Genomic DNA, 16,435 nt, shown 5'->3' on the forward strand with positions numbered 1-16,435 from the left:
ATTTCCACTTGGTTATTTGACTTTCTTTCCCTGGACTCAGTGTTCGCAGCCTCATAGCGGCAGCAATACAAACACAAGCTGCAGCATAAAGCCATCTTCTTTATATGGGAACTAAGTGAAGGCCAAAAGCTAATGTTCAGGATTATGCCTGTGGTTAAACTAGGACCTTGGGTATCGAGTGTTCAGTCACTTTTCTGGGAATTTTCTGGGAATTCAGATGAAATTTGTGGAAACATAATGAGATCAACATCTTGTGGGAGATAAGCCATTAAGGGCCAGTGAGAATAAGTGTGGCTGGTGAAGTTACAGCCTTACCCTAGCCAGAGGAAGACAGTTAAGTCCTGTTCCATTTCTGGATACATCCTGCAACCTAATACAAGGCAAGCTGTGTTAAATTCTCCTAAGTGAAGTTTAACCATCAAACCATAGCTGGAAGCCTTGCACCAGCCCTGCCTTCCCCCATCCCTCAGCCTGCTCACCATCCCTGCCGTGGTGTACAGGATGGAGAGCACACAGCTGGGAAGCATAGCAGACAAGGGGATGCCAAGGCTCAGGAGAATTTAATCTCCACCACACGAGTAAGGTAAATCAACATGATAAGAAAAACAGAGCATGTTGCTGCAGCCCAGACAGATGTTTGCTGTCAGATGCATCACACTCTGTACAGCCCAGCCACGTGCTGGAAAAGCACTTTGCAGATGATTTATCACATTGCTGTGCCAATAGAGCTGAAGAGCCCCCTGAAAGTTTTCCATTTAATACTAATGTGATCCTCCCTGACATTTTCTACATTACTGCTCAAAGCAGTTCTTGGGGCAGGGAGGGAACTTTGACGGTCCCCTGGCTTGCCAGCAGTGCTACCCACTAAGGAGAAGAAACCCATGTTAGGCACTAACAGTCTCTCATTAAAAGCTGGGGAGGTCTGCATCCACCTCTGCATTGCTCTGCTCTTTGTGACTTTCAACCGTGCAGAGCTCCGGTCCCCAGTGCAGGGCATAATGCGACAGTGGAGGGAGCCCAGAAATGGCAAATGCCCAAGTTAGGAAGAGACAGGGTCATAGCATTGTGATATTTAAGCAGATCAGTACCAACAGCTCTTCACATGATCACTCACTGAACAGGGAGTCCTGGGGAGAGGCTGCGGCTCCCAACAGCTTCTTGGGCAGCAGGAACACTCCCTCAATCCACAGGGAAACCAGAGCTGCCTACCAAGGACAAACCTCTAGTACCTTCTGCAGAAATTAATAACAAGTGCTATTGATGACCTCATGGCAGAACACTTAAAAACAGCTAAAGAATGAAAAGCATGTAGCCACTAAGAAATATGCTACATAGGTGTCCTGGGTTCAGCAGTAGCAGTCATTTTTCATGCTTGTAACAGAACTGATGTGCTGCAGCTCCTCCCAGTCCCTAGTCAGGCAGAACCTGTACTTTTGGCACGGGATCAGACGAGATCGGGTGTTTTCAGGGTGGTCATTGAAATGACTGGAGCCTAAATCCAGTGCCATTAGGTAATGATAGGTAATATCATTAAAAATATCATAAAATCCAGTACCAATAGGTAATGATATAATTACATGGGTACATAGAATCCCAGGCTGGTTTGGGTTGGAAGGGACCCTAAAGCTCATCCAGTTCCACCTCCTGCCATGGCCAGGGATAACTTCCACTAGACCAGGTTGCTCCAATCCCTGTCCAACCTGGCCATGAACACTGCCAGGGAATGGGGCAGCCACAGCTTCTCTGGACAACCTCACCATCAGTGTCAGTGTGCCTCACCCCCTCACAGGGAAGAATTTCTTCCCTATATCTAATCTAAACTTCCCCTCTGTCAGCTTAAAGCCATTACCCCTTGTCCTACCCCTACATGCCCTTGGAAAAAGCACTCTCCATATTTTTTGTAGGCCCCCTTTAAGTATCGGAAGGCTGCTATAATGTCTCCTCTATGAATATTCCCTTTGAAACCTAATGCTAGGTACCCCAGGAATAATCTACATTATGGATGTACATTTCCCTCATCAGACTATCCACTTTTAACATTATTTATGCTGTCAAAGTGAGGTATAAATTCAAACAGCCAGCAGTCCTGGTTCAGTGGCGGAAAGCATGCCTTTATGCAGTGCAGTTAGAAATGCCAGAGGGCTGCCGCCCAGCACCCAGAGTGGCACAGCCACACGTATATGAAGTTGCAGGACACACACACCAGGGGACAGGCTGCGAGGTGTCATCCAGAGCTGGACGCACTAGAGACCTTCAGCATCTCACTCCAGAGCTTTGGTTAACAGCCACCTCACTCTGTCTATCCAGGAGGTAAGCCTACCAAGACTCAGCATACAGCCATCCCACTCTGACTTCAGTTCAGCTCCCAGCATGCTTGCACCCCTGGCAGCACATCCCACCTGACTCACCTGAGCTGAGCCGAGCCGAGCAGTACCAGCACAACCTCAGGGACCAAAACCAGAGGACACCTCCCCAGCAGCTCAGGTGCTGCACCAGACACCCATGCAGATGTTCCAAGCATCATTCACACCTGCTGCTGCCTGCCCACCAAGCAGAAGAAACCCATGTTAGGCACTAACAGTCTCTCATTAAAACAGGGAGGACCTCTGCATTGCTCTGCTCTTGATGACTTTCAATCGTGCAAAGCTCGAATCCCCACTGCAAGGCACATAAAACCCCAGAGCTGCTGAGGACAGTGGTGATATGATGTGTACACTGTCTTACATAGGATAGAAATTAGGTTTCCAAGTCATGGATCCAACTTGAAAAAATCACCATAGTGCAGGCTAAGGATTAGTAAGCATTGCCACAGTCTCCACTGACATTTGTTACCTTCTACAGGAGGCTTTGTCAGGGTTATGGACTAATGGGTCTGATCTGCAGCCCAGATCTCCTGGAAGTTAAACAGCACGTAGGGCAAGCTTGGCTCTACAACTGCCTCTCCTTATCAGATCAAATGTCCCATCTAAGTAAACATATTTCCATTCTATTTTTTACTCAGAGGTTTATTTGACCAGAATAAAGTGAAGAATCAATAATCCTTGAAAGACTCCTTTTTCCTTCCAAGCATTTTTGTTTAGTCCACATGGCCTATAAATCTGAAAGTGTCTTGGACAGAGGCATAGCTCCAGTCAGCTTTATGTGACCAAGGAGCCATATTCTATGCTTTGTAGCTAGCGATTTTGGCAGTATTTTTAGTCTCTTTTTTAGGAAAAGAAAGATGGGATGACCTCAGATTTTCTGCTGCTGTGAACAACCATCCTCACTCATAAGCACATCCCTCGCTGGTCCTTGTGGAGAGGGAAAAAATGGTCTCTCAAGAAGAGTTGTTGAGCATACAAGTGGCTTGAGCTCATGGGCTCCTTCCCTTCACAGGGCAAGATTCAGAAAAATTGAAAAAATAAAAATAAAAGGACAAGGAAAAAGTGAGACAGCGACGCCTCCTCTCACCCCTCATGATCCCCTGAGAGCCCCTGCCCACAAGAAGACCACCCAAGGACACTGACCCAAGGACTTGTGCAAGGGCCACCACTCTGCTCAGCTAAGGGCAAGGGAAACATAAACCACAAATGTGTGTGAGAGATGGCTACCACAGTGCTAAGCACAGACATCAAACCAGGAATGCAAAACACCATGTTCAAAACCCAGCACTGCTGCAACTGCTCCGTTAATGTGAATATATTGCTGAACTGAGAGTGGAGGAGCTTGAGTGAGCTCCAGTTCCTTTCTGGGTCAAAATAACCTTTGGCATCAGGGTACCAGCACAGAGCAAAGCTGGCTAGATATGCAGAGAAGGGCTAATTAAAACTTTCTTAGACTTCACTAATTCCAATGATCGCCACTGCAGAGAACACAAGTGTATGGCACACTTGAGGACAGGGCAGCCGTAGCAGCTCTGTTGCTGTCTGAGCAATAGGCATACCTGTGAGAGGACACCCCTCCCACCAGGAGGTCAATGCTACAGAGGAGTCCTTAACTCCAAGAACAGAGCCTCAGGAGGGTTAAAGCCAAAGGGTGGTTTGCCCTTGGGCCAGCCAGTGCTCAGAGCTCACATCCTCCCTCTCTGGCTGCAGGGAGCAGAGACAGCAGTACTAAGGATAAACAAAGCAACCTCCAGGGGTGCCAACATCTGAAAGCTTTGCACTATGTCTCCACCAAGCCAGGCCCTGCACAGGGCTGTTAGGATCAAACAAGGCAGAGACTTCTGGTTTTACTATTCCACCCAGCCCAGCAGATCAGGGCTGATAGCACAGCAAGACTTCAAACAAGGCTTCGCATCTGCTGCTTGAACACATGAAATGTGGTGCTTGATTTCAACTGAGTAATGGTGTTGGACGCCACTTGGCTGGTTAGACATGACTCTCCCAGTAGATATGTACGTTTTCCTCCAAGTAACACTGTGTCAACACAAGCTCTCATTTTCCTCCCACACCCTATCAATGCACACAAAAGCACACAAGCACACAAGGCAATATTGACTGATGGAGTTTGAGAACATGAGTTTTCAACAGGAAAGTCAACAGGAATTACTTTTTGGACACTTGTATTATTTGAGTTGTGCAGAATGAACATGCTGTTACAATTCAGTTTGAAAACTTAACATTCACCTGCAATCTATAAGCATGGAATCAGCTCCATCAAAACATCCTTTGAAGACCATTTTTGCTTCCAATGTAATAGCCCTGAACAGCAGAAAATCTCATTTGGATCAAGGTGGAAAATGCCTTTGGAAATCAATCTGAGGAAAGCAGAAAAATGTGTTTTTCTTTAACTGAGGATGCTTTTTGCTCTTGAATCACTAATAATATTGTCTTCATCTACATTTTTCTGTGTTGTAAGTGTTCATAATGCCAGACTCAAAGAAAAATGGCAAAGTAATAACAAATGATATCGAGAAAAAAAAAACAAACAAAATTTCTTTGGCTCTGATTGGAGCTATACAACTCCTAGTACTTTTATCAACTTTACTAAGCTATTTAAATCAAAAGAAGGATAATCAGTGCTTTTAATGAATATCTCTGGTAATTCTTGTATTTAATCCCATAGATTATTGCATTTCCTAAAATAAAATACAAAATATCTCTTTACATTTTCTTGTTGAACTGAGGAAACTATTTGAAGAAGTGTAAAACCAACAATCTGCCCAGATCAGGAAGGAAAGCAGATCTCTTAGCACACTTGAGAACTAACATAAATAATAGGAACGCTATTAGTCCCTTTTCTATAGCTACTTCAGGCGTATCCCTCATGAGCAAAGAATTGTTAAATAGCAACCCTCTGAGGAGTTGGCTTTATATATATATATATATATATATATATATATATAGGAGACACCTAAAGAGATGACAGAAATGCTAAATAACTTGTACCTAAACTTATATAACAAACCAGCCACAGCTTACAAAAGACACATGCTAATGCTTCCATCAGTTTCTGCCTGGGCCATCACCAAATGGTGATGAACCCAGAAAACTCTTTCGGCAAAAGCAATATTTCCAGAGACAACATCCAGAGTCATTTAACTTACAAATTACTTCTTTTACCTGTGTCTATATTCACATAGCATGTGCAGCACAGCTTGATATCTTTTCCAAGAGGGCAGCCTCTGTGTCACCCAAAAATACACTTCAGAGCTCACTTTAGAGCTCAGGGTACCTTTCTGTTTGGAAGGAAGACTTACTTTAAGTGTTGCAAATATCAAGGTAACATTAGCAAAGACAACTGAAAAAGTCTTGGTCAAGACCACTGTCTTCCTGCTACAGAAAGATCAAAGACAGGGACAGTTTGGGCATGGCAGCGGGCAACTGGAGAGAACAGACACATCAGCTTCAGCCCTGAGGTGAATATTTCCAGAGTATCTTAAGGGGTGTGCTTTACATGGCAAAAAAATACGGAGAAAAATAGTAAAAAAAAAAAAAAGCGCTGCTTAATTTCATTTTTAAAGATGCTCATGGCAATGTAATTTCTAGTTGTTTAAACTCTGGGGCAACTCACGGTGAAAACATGTTGGGCAGGACTCTGTCTTTGACGCCAGTTTTTAATTTCCAGGCTACTGGCCTACACTGTGTAGGCAGGGCACTTCATACCTAACTACGAAAACAAGCTAAAACATGGCACAAGAAAAAGCCCCCAGCAGCAAGCAGAATGATCAGATGGTGATCCTAGGATGTGGGAACAATGGAGCTAACAGCTTGCAGGTCCACATCTCTAATGAACCCATAGATAACTGTTTGTCTTAAGGAAACACTGAATTATTGCAGACTTTTTGACACAGATATGGCTGTTTGGCCCTCCTGCACCTGCCCTGCAGTTCCTCAGTGCTGGGACATCAGAAGGTTTCTGCAAGCTGGAGAAGCCACTTCAGCAAACAGGCACACTGGGGTGATATTTGAGCCCTTGTTGGGGTTTTTGTTATGAAAGTTATAAAAGCTTCTTAACTATATATAAACCTGTTCTGAATTTGGAAAGCAGCGTGGATCAAGCACATTTCCATCCCACCTCACCTCCATTATGAGAGGATTATTCTGTGACAAACATGGAAATAGGCTGCAGCCTATTTGGTGCCCTCTAAAGGACGTTTTCACATTATAAATCAGCAATAATCACCTTAATCTCTCTGACCCACAAATCTGCTTGGCCATATTATGACAGCATTGTTTAAAAACCAAGAACAACAGAGAAAAAAAACCCACCACTTGCATAAAACCTCACTATGCAAGAGGTTCACACACTCAGGCCCCGCATTTGCCTTTCTCTCCATCTCTCCCTGGTGGTTGCAGCATGCTGGATGTCCCCTCTCTGCTACAGCTTCCAGCAAACACAACTGTATCAACAGGCAGCTGATGAAGCTGGACAGTCAGACACAAGTTTGTCAGAGCATCATGAGGTCTATTACTTTATATAAAAGTAACTGTTTGACAAAGGTTTAGCTCTTTGCTGTGCACTGTTGTGAACTGCAAGACCAGAGACAAGCATGCCCACTTAATACTGCACCCCTACACCACAACTGGACGCGTGTACAAATTGAAATTGAACTACATACACCCGTTCTGTAACAACTGTAGAAAACAAACGGAACCAATCATTTTCCCTGTTTTCTGCCACTGGAGGGCATTCACTGCCCTTACAAACTTCCTTACTGCAGGTTGCAAGCAGCAGAGCCGCTGCAGAAAGGAACACCTGGGGGTCTGTGTTGTTCTACCTTAGCCTGTGTAGTGCACATGTTCTCCAGCATTTCCCCAGTGGGAGCTCCCAAGGAAATCAGGACTATTCTGCATCAGCGTGTATGAGCATCCATTTCATCTGCATCTCACTGGAGTCAGGAGGCTTATTCAACAGTTTAAAAACAGACACAGGCTCAAGAGGCATGGTGCCGTGTGGTTGGAGAGCAGTGTTCGGCTGCTGTCCTGGGAGGAGATAGGGTCAGTCTCCTGGCACTTCTGTTTCCAAAGCTCTAGCCCAGCAGCTGCACAACCTTATCACCCATACACGGCATTATTTCACTTGCATTTAACCCAAGCCAACAGTGTTGTTGAACATCTCACATCATATATTTGATTAAGTGGGAGCAAAGAAGAGCATTTTTTCCACTGGGGAAAGCTCAGATAAGCCTCTGCACAGCTGACATCACCAAGGTGGATGAGTGCCAGTGTTCCCACATTTAAGGGAGCAGCAGAAACCCGATTTCTCTCCAAGTTACTCAGGCCAGTGTCACCTCTCTGAGGAGTTCTTTATCGTAAGAAAATTTCCTCAGGCTCAAAGCAGAGAAGCTGGTCCTTTAACATACCAGGATTACATTTAGTGTAACAGAAGCACTAGGCTTCAGCACTGCCGGAAATTGAGACTTTCCCCACACCAAGGTTCTTGCCAGGAGCAAAGTAAGCTTACCAGTAACACCATGAGTTTCAGGGCAAAGCTTTTGTTTTCTAAGGTTCATGAAAGGCTTCTAGTCTCCAGGGTGAAATCTTGGTAAGGGTAAAACAATTGGGGTGGGGGTGATCCAACTATAAATAAGCTTAGTGATTTCCACCCAGTGTATATGCAGAAGGAAGACACCTGCGTATCAGTTCAAGATATAAAACTGGTCTGTTGGCATCTTGGGCAGGCCTGGAGTTTCTGCAGGTAGGCATGAGAGTGAGGACGCATGAAATGACCAGCACAGCTTCTCATCACTGCACTGGGTTTCATGTATTTATTAGCAGCCTGTCTCTCTCATTACACTGACCACTGCAGATGCTTAACATATACAGCTCTGCCATAGCTCTGCTCACCCTAGGAGGGCATAAAACTTAAAGCAAGTCACTCTCAGCATTGCTGCACCCTTCCCACAACTGCCCCAGCTACAGACACATGCACTGATGAGGATTACAGGGAGAGCCAAGTATCCATTCAATTAATTGCCCAAAGGGTGTGTGAATAGTGTGAGCTTTTGACTGGGCAGGGGATATTTCATGAGCATTTGTTGAGACAGTCTCCTGCTCAGTGTTCCCTCACTCTTTGTATTCAATGATCACTGGAAAATCATGTTGGCATCAAGTGACAGTCTTCGTCATAGCAGAAGAGATGTTTTTTTATTATTGTGTTTTCTTAAAATGGACTTTTCTGCTTGATAAATTGCATAATGTTTTCTTATAAAACAAATAAACAAGCAAACAAACAAAACCCCAACCAGTTGGGGCTTTAACAGGTTCACAAATTATAGTAATTCCTTTTTTCAACCAAAGAATGAATTCAAAAAACCTTACTTGGACTCAAGTGCAAACTCTTTTTCCCTTAACTGAAGAGCAAAGCACAGAAGTGTAAAAGACAGCCTTTCATCAATAGTCAGACGAAGAAAGAACAAACAATCCATGTTATCCTCAGGTTTTGGGTGTAGATGAGGAGGCTCCTAATGTGGAACTCCAAATGTTACATTAGACTAGAAAGTCTCAAAAAAAGCTAAGGGCTGCAGCTTGCAAAGCACTAGACTAACCTGGAAAGCAAGAAGCACAACAGCTGGCAGAAAGACATTGTGGCTTGTGTTTTCTCTCACTTTTCTGTTCCATTCCCAGAGTTCAATAACTCTGTAAACTAACTGTGAACTGTATATTAGTTAATCATGTTCAGTTCAGCCTGGAGAAGCTGCGTGGAGACCTCACAGCAGCCTTCCAGTATCTGAAGGGACCTTACAAGGAGGCTGGGGAGGGACTCTTCATTAGGGACTGTAGTGATAAGACAAGAGATAACGGGTTCAAACTAAGACAGGGGCAGTTCAGGTTAGATATAAGAGGGAAGTTCTTTACTGTGGGCATGGTGGGACACTAGAACAGGCTGCCCAGAGAAATTATAAATGCTCCATCCCTGGCAGTGTTCAAGGCCAGGTTGGACAGAGCCTTGGGTGGCATGGATTAATGTGAGGTGTCCCTGCCAAAGGCGGGGGAGTTGGAACTAGGTGATCTTAAGGTCCTTTCCAACCCTAACTATTCTATGATTCTATGTTACTTATTTCCTAGAAAGACTTTGTTCAGCTCTGTTTGTTTGGCTAAACATAGGAAGAAAGGAATGCCATCCAGAGGGACCTCGACACACTTGTGAGGTGGGCTGATGCCAACCTCATGAAGTTTAACCATGACAAGTGCAAGGTCCTACACCTGGGTCAGAGCAATCCCAGGCACAGCTACAGGTTGGGCAGAGAAGAGATTCAGAGCAGCCCTGCAGAGAAGGACTTGGGGGTGCTGGTCGATGAGAAAATGAACATGAGCCGGCTTCAGTGCGTGCTCGCAGCCCAGAAAGCCAACCGTATCCTGGGCTGCATCAAAAGGAGCGTGACCAGCAGGTCGAAGGAGATGATCCTGCCCCTCTACTCTGCTCTTGTGAGACCTCACCTGGAGTAGTGTGTGCAGTTCTGGTGTCCTCAACATAAAAAGGACATGGAACTGTTGGAACAAGGGCAGAGGAGGGCCACGAGGATGATCAGGGGACTGGAGCACCTCCCATATGAAGACAGGCTGAGGAAGTTGGGGCTGTTCAGCCTGCAGAAGAGAAGGCTGCGTGGAGATCTCATAGCAGCCTTCCAGTATCTGAAGGGGGCCTATAGGGATGCTGGAGAGGGACTCTTTGTTAGGGACTGTAGTGATAGGACAAGGGGTAACGGGTTCAAACTTAAACAGGGGAAGTTTAGATTGGATATAAGGAGGAAATTCTTTCCTGGTAGGGTGGTGAGGCACTGGAATAGGTTGCCCAGGGAAGCTGTGAATGCTCCATCCCTGGCAGTGTTCAAGGCCAGGTTGGACAGAGCCTTGGGCGACGTGGTCCAGGGTGAGGTGTCCCTGCCCATGGCAGGGGGTTGGAACTTGATGGCCTTAAGGTCTTTTCCAACCCTAACTATTCTATGATTCTAAGATTCTATGATTCTATGACTTGGAGAAGTATATGCTATCCAGAGGTGCAGATCTGGTTACACTTGAAAGGCAATGATCACACCTACCTCTAAACTAAAGCAACTATCAATCCTCACACAGACAAATAAAAGCCCCAAAATTAGTTCGGTGCTTAAAGAAAGATCAAGAGAACAAAAGTTCAACTTATTCTGATGAAATCTTTATTACAGGCTTCTTGAGCAGGTTTTTTCCAAGAGCTAAAGCTTAAATATATAATTTTACTCATTTTCATGTAATATAAGAACTTTTGATTAAGAAAAAATTTTCAGTACCTTTCATTCAGTCCCCAGGTTCTTCTTCTGTTTCAGATCATAAGTATGTGGAACTCTACCAAAAGCATCGTATTTGCAGATGTCAACTAAGCAGTCAAAGGTCAAGAGGCCATCTAAAATATGAGCCAGACCAGCAGTGCTGACAATTGACACAGTGACAAGTAAGGGACAAAAACCTAAGATAAGGGACAAGGTACTTGTGCTCTCAGTCCTTCATGTGGAGGAGGCTAAACACATTGTCAAGACCTCATGCTATTCATTCCTGACGCAGGGCACCATTCTTCAGACCCCAAACTCGCATGTACCCTGGGGCAGATGAGGAGATAAATATGTCACCAGAAACCCCCCCTTAAACTTCAACAAGTTTTCACTGCATCTTCTGAGGTGTCTGGCCTGTCAGATGTCACTGCTTTTGTGATTGCTGTAAACCCTTTACAGACCTTGACATAACTGCAAGAACATCTTCATCCAAAACTCAGAGCCGCTCTGTCAAATGTAACATAAATTAAGAGAGTTTTACTGCCATTAGTTCCAGGATGAAAAGCAGCAGCATTTAAAAAAACAGAAGAAAATTAGGTTGACAGTATGTTAATCTGAGTGGTAGGATAATGAGAAGCTTTGATGAAAGAGTAGTAACATGAAAGAAGTTCTCAAGATTTTTGCCTGACACATCCTCTCCAAAACAGCCACTACAGATCATTAATGCTTTCTGAAGAGTATCACTTCAGTGCTGACTACTTAAGAAAAATCCTGGAAAACAGACTACCCAGATCTGTGTTCTCACCTCACTCAGGTCACAAGGATGAGAATTATCAAACAAAGCTTATAAAAGTCAGAAGAAAGTATCTCCGAAATATCCAAATGCTGAATTTCAACTGTGATTCCCAGTCTTGATTTGCTTTCAGGCACTGATCCAGCAGTCGGCATGAAAATGAGCAGTCTACAGAGCAATCTACTCTGCACCATGTGTCATAAGGCCAAAGGGGACTCTACAGTTAGCCAAAATAAGCAGAGTACTGGACATCCCCATTATCCAAAATAAGTGACCAAGAGCCATAGACCATGGAGCTGCCATGTTTGTTCCATCCTGCCTGGGGACTGCCCGACTTGAGACAGTTATCCTAGTAGGCAGCAAAATAAGCTGAATCTCCCCATCCAGCTGCCTCAGTGCAGCAGGCCAAAACTGGTAATGCAGAGATGAGGGATAACCATATCCCCAAATATGAAGGGGAAGGGGGGAAGGTAGAGGGAAAGCTATAAAAATACCACTATTGAAGAACTGAGATTAGTGATGGAGATACTGCTACTCTGCTGATTTATCATGACAGCAACTTGGTGTGAATTTCACTGCTTTCACTAACAACAACAAAAAAGTCTCAATTTGCTCACAAAAAAAAATCTTACCAGAAGTATAGGTCAGAAAATAGTAAATCTTGTATTTCCTCAGATATTTAGACAGCCAAACAGTCTCATTTTCAACTTCTGTCTTCTATAGCGCACCACTAACATGTGCAAAACAAAACTGATCTTCAGACACATTCTTCTTCTTCTCATGCTTAGCTTTTCCTTGGGAAAAATATCCCATAGTGTTTTCAATGCCTGCCCCTTGACCATCATCACACACCTTTTGCAAAAGAGGTGGTGACAACTGAGAGCGCAGTTTTAACTTCCCTTGTGCTGTCTTCTCTTACCAAACAACATTGCCATGTCTCAGAGGGACTTGCAACCCAGCTATTTGGAGCTCAAAGGTTAATGAGGGAAACCAGAATCTGACAACTATATTACAGACCATCCCAGGGTTCGCACCTCCATCCCTTCTGTGGCTGCCTCCTTGTGATGCTTCTGTAGGCAAGTTACAGGGCCTCTCTTTCAATTTAAGGCTAGTCTGAAACCATACTGAGGAGAAAGGTGGTAAAGTTCTTGTTGAATATACTCATTTGGATACCTTTTACACCTGAGATTCAGAGTCTGCTTTTTGCATTAATTAGCATTTAAAATCAAACGCATCACTTTTGAGTGTATGAATTCCTATGGGGGAAAAAGAAAAAAAACACAAAATGGTGCAAATCACTTGGAGACTCATTTTTACCATTAATTTCTGTCCTACCATGTGGAGATCATATTTCAGGGTGCTATAGCTCCCACTTGGAAGACTAATAAAGAGCAGTAGAAAGGCAAGATGACCAATACAGTCCATGACAGAGCCATCAGCCAAGTTTCTCAGACCACATTACAATGAAAGTTCACAATGAAAGAGGGAAGAAATTTGAGTTTGTATCCCAGACATGCACTTTGTTTACTCAGCTGAAGATTATCCGTTTTCTCTCTGTCCTACAGTTTTCTTTCCACAAGTCTTGCTGTCTACATTCTCAGAAGGTACAAAATGGTATTGCCTATAGGGCACATTCAGATCTGTGTGCAACAACAACCCAACCCTGCCATTTTGGGAACTCAGCTTCCTACCAGTCTTTCAAGCAATAAGGTATAGCAAACCTAGAAAAAGGTAGTAGAGGCACAACATCTACACGATTAAGCCATAGACCCTCACATTGTTACCATAGTCTTGCATGACTCCAATTAACTTACATTCAAAAAGAAAGTAGTTGCTAGTTTGAGCAGTTCTCTGTAGCTCTTGGATTAGTTAATGCCATCTTAATAAATCACTGGTCAAGAGGTAGTGAATACCCCTTGAATAAGGTGACAGTAGCCTGCAAGAACTCAGACAAAAAGGAGAGAAAGGTACATAAAAATTTGATCACTTAAGGGTTCACTGTGGTTTCACTAGGGGCAGCATTGCACCGGAAAACAGGGGACTGTTTCTTAGTCGTGCTGCAGATGCCCTGTGTTACCCCAGGTCAGCCAGATAACCTCTTCACACTTCACATCCACACCACAAATTGCTATTTTGAGGCTTTTCTGAGAGTACAAATAAACCACATTTCACACATTGCTCAACCTCCTCCCTCATCTTACAACAGCCTACATTAAAAGCCAACTTAGTTACATGATAACTAAAAACACTTCTGAAGGCCCTGAACAGCCTGGAAAATCCTTTAATACACAAACTTTCTTGATTCATTGAAGCCAACAAGCCTTTAATGCTGACTTTAAATAGGCAGAGTTTTTCTCTGTTATCTGTAAGAGGAATAGCCAAGCTGAGTGTCTCTGTGGATGAAAACAAAAAGCAGTTGCAAGTTTTGGTTCAGATTCACAGAGCAGCACAAACCTGATCAACTAAGAAACAGAGCAACTACTTAAAATTCTTAGATTTATAGATATGGATAAGCAAAGTATACTTACTTCCTGATGAAAGGAAAGCTTTGATTTCCCTGGCTGCAGAGCTGGGAGTTAGCAAACAGGCACATGACTCCCCTACGATCTGTCAGGTAGAGGCCAGCACACATGACGAGCATTAACACCCAGGTGCCCATGGAACTGTGACTGATACCTGCAGCTGTGTGAAGAAAATTAAGTTTAATTAGAAGCCAGTGGGCCTGGATACGCTGAAGAGATGAAAAACTAGACCTTTATGTTTTATTTTATTCCAAGTTAGAGCACCTTCTATTAACAGATGCTCCTCCTATTTCATCTAGCGCGGTGACTCAGTTGTGACTCCAGCTACCCACAACAATATTGTTCATGTACTTTCCAGTAGTGTGCATAATCCAAAGCTAAATTTAGCAAACACTTATTAATCTAATTTAACCTCATATATAATCCTATTGACATCAGTATGTGAGTAAAGTTGAGCAACCATGGGAGTCCAAGATCAGAGTTAGAGTTGCCTGAACTGCGCAGCCCAAGCTGAAGCAGTGACCACCAAGGCCATTCCTTCATTAAAGGAGGATCTGGATGGAAGCAAGGGAAAAGTCCATAAATGTGATGTTCTGCTTAGAACATATTGCTTTCTAGCTGAAATATTAATTGTCCAATATCTTTCCTTTTGCATATGTAAGTGAAGTTACGTACAGAATTCAGAATAACCTTCTTGTTGTAGAAACAGACTAAAACCAGATCAATGTCACTTGCTAAGCCTTCCAAGTAAAATCACATGCAGATTTTAGTTTGTGTGCATTTCCTTAAGCCATTCGAAGGGAAAAATATTATGGGGTAAAGGGAAACTTAAAAATATGAGGCCAGCTGTATGATTCCCAGAAATTATCAACTCGAACTGGCCATGTTGCAGACTAACCCTCAAGACGTCCTTAGTCACACTGCTGAAGGAGATTAAATGAAAAACACAGTAGGGCTGGAAGACACCTAAAGAAAAATGAGAAAGGAGCTATATTCTGGAAGACTGTGGGTCAATAAGCAGGTGAAGACACACTCTGCTTCACAAAGACAGGTGCTTTTCTTGAATCACTTACAGCTTTAGGCAAACATCTGCAGAAGTCAAGACGCTAGAACCCACCCAGACTTAAAGCTTGACCATGTCTAGTTTGTTTGCCCAGCAGTAGAGAAGGAGAACTGTTGAACAGAAAGGCTGTTCAACAGCAAGTTTTGAGCAAGGAAAATCCTTCACAAATTTTTGAGAAATAATTTTACCACAGAAGTCAAAATATTTTGTCCTGAAATGTCAGGATATTTCATACTGAAAATGTTGTTTTGAATGGATTTAAATTACAAAGTGGAAAGAGACTTTTTAAAAGAGATAAAATAATACTGATAATGGAATATCTAATAGTGGGTTAAATAGATATTTCATTAGTGAGAACTGAGGCTAAAGGATGAGATCGGGATTTCCAGGACCCAAGTGTAGCAGTCCAGTACTGCCCTGGAACCAAACAGCAACCTGGACTTCATGACTTGGAGACATAGTCTTCAGGAGACATCCCAGACACTTTTCCAAGGTGTCCTCATCTTTCCTCCAGCTACCAAGAGACTGTCCTGGGGAGCACTGAAAACCTTGTACAGAGCCAGGCAGTCCCTCCACTGTGCTCTGGAGGCCCTGCAGGTTGGAGCACTGGCAGCGTGGTGGCTGATTTTGGGATGCTGGCAGAGGCTCCAGTCCCACAGGGAAGTGGCAGAACTGGCCATGCCAATGTCACGTGTTACTGCTGCAACAGAAAACAGGCCAGAGACACTTAATTTGAAAAGACAGACAAATATTTTTCATGCCAACTTTAGCATAGGTCATGCTGCTGATGTCAATACTGAGCGCTGCAAGAATGAAGACAGTCATGGCTCCCGAGGTGCTTTGTCTCTGCATTGCTGGCAGAGGAGAAGCACACCCCAGTGTGTTTTCTGACATGTCACAGTGCCAAGGAAGTTCACTCTTTAAGCTGATGTCTCCCTGCTGAACATCAGGAGAACTTAACCACCCTGTAGGTAGTTGGGTGCCATCCATGTACAGAACCCAGTTCTATTAAGATCAGAACAGGCTATGGCTGGAGGGACAGCAGGCTGATGGAGGACAGAAGTACTCTCTGAGGCCAGGAATCCTGTGCTACAGGTGTAGGACAAGCTGGAGCAAGAACCATCAGGAAGCAGGACCTGGGCACTCCTCCACAGTGAGGGTTCAAAGCACCACCCAATAGCCCCAAGCAGCTGGTGAGGTTCTAGTCAGTCAGTGACAGGCAGTCAGACAGGCTCACAGGCCAGCCTTTGTGTTTAGGCAGAGTGGCTGTGATCAGGCAGCTAGTTCTATCTGCTCGCCTTGCCGTGACCAAACAGGGCCTGACTCTTAGTCACAGATAGCAGCAGCACTGACATACCACCCCAAGAGTGCAGAGGCTTAAGGGAAAA

General features: G+C 44.0%; 1 long non-coding RNA gene across 1 annotated transcript in view; it reads right to left on the reverse strand.

Annotated features, from left to right (window-relative positions):
• Positions 1 to 14,124, reverse strand: part of LOC134161423 (uncharacterized) — a 29,596-nt gene extending 15,472 nt beyond the window's left edge. Inside the window, exon 1 of the long non-coding RNA XR_009963969.1 lies at positions 13,991 to 14,124. This is a non-coding gene — a long non-coding RNA (uncharacterized LOC134161423). The remainder of the gene's footprint in view (positions 1 to 13,990) is intronic.
• Between the last annotated feature and the right edge of the window lie 2,311 nt (positions 14,125 to 16,435).

Source organism: Pezoporus occidentalis, unplaced genomic scaffold (genome assembly GCF_034315485.1).
Source record: "Pezoporus occidentalis ecotype Australia unplaced genomic scaffold, CSIRO_AGI_Poc_V1 ctg173, whole genome shotgun sequence".
Taxonomy (NCBI): Eukaryota; Metazoa; Chordata; class Aves; order Psittaciformes; family Psittacidae; genus Pezoporus; species Pezoporus occidentalis.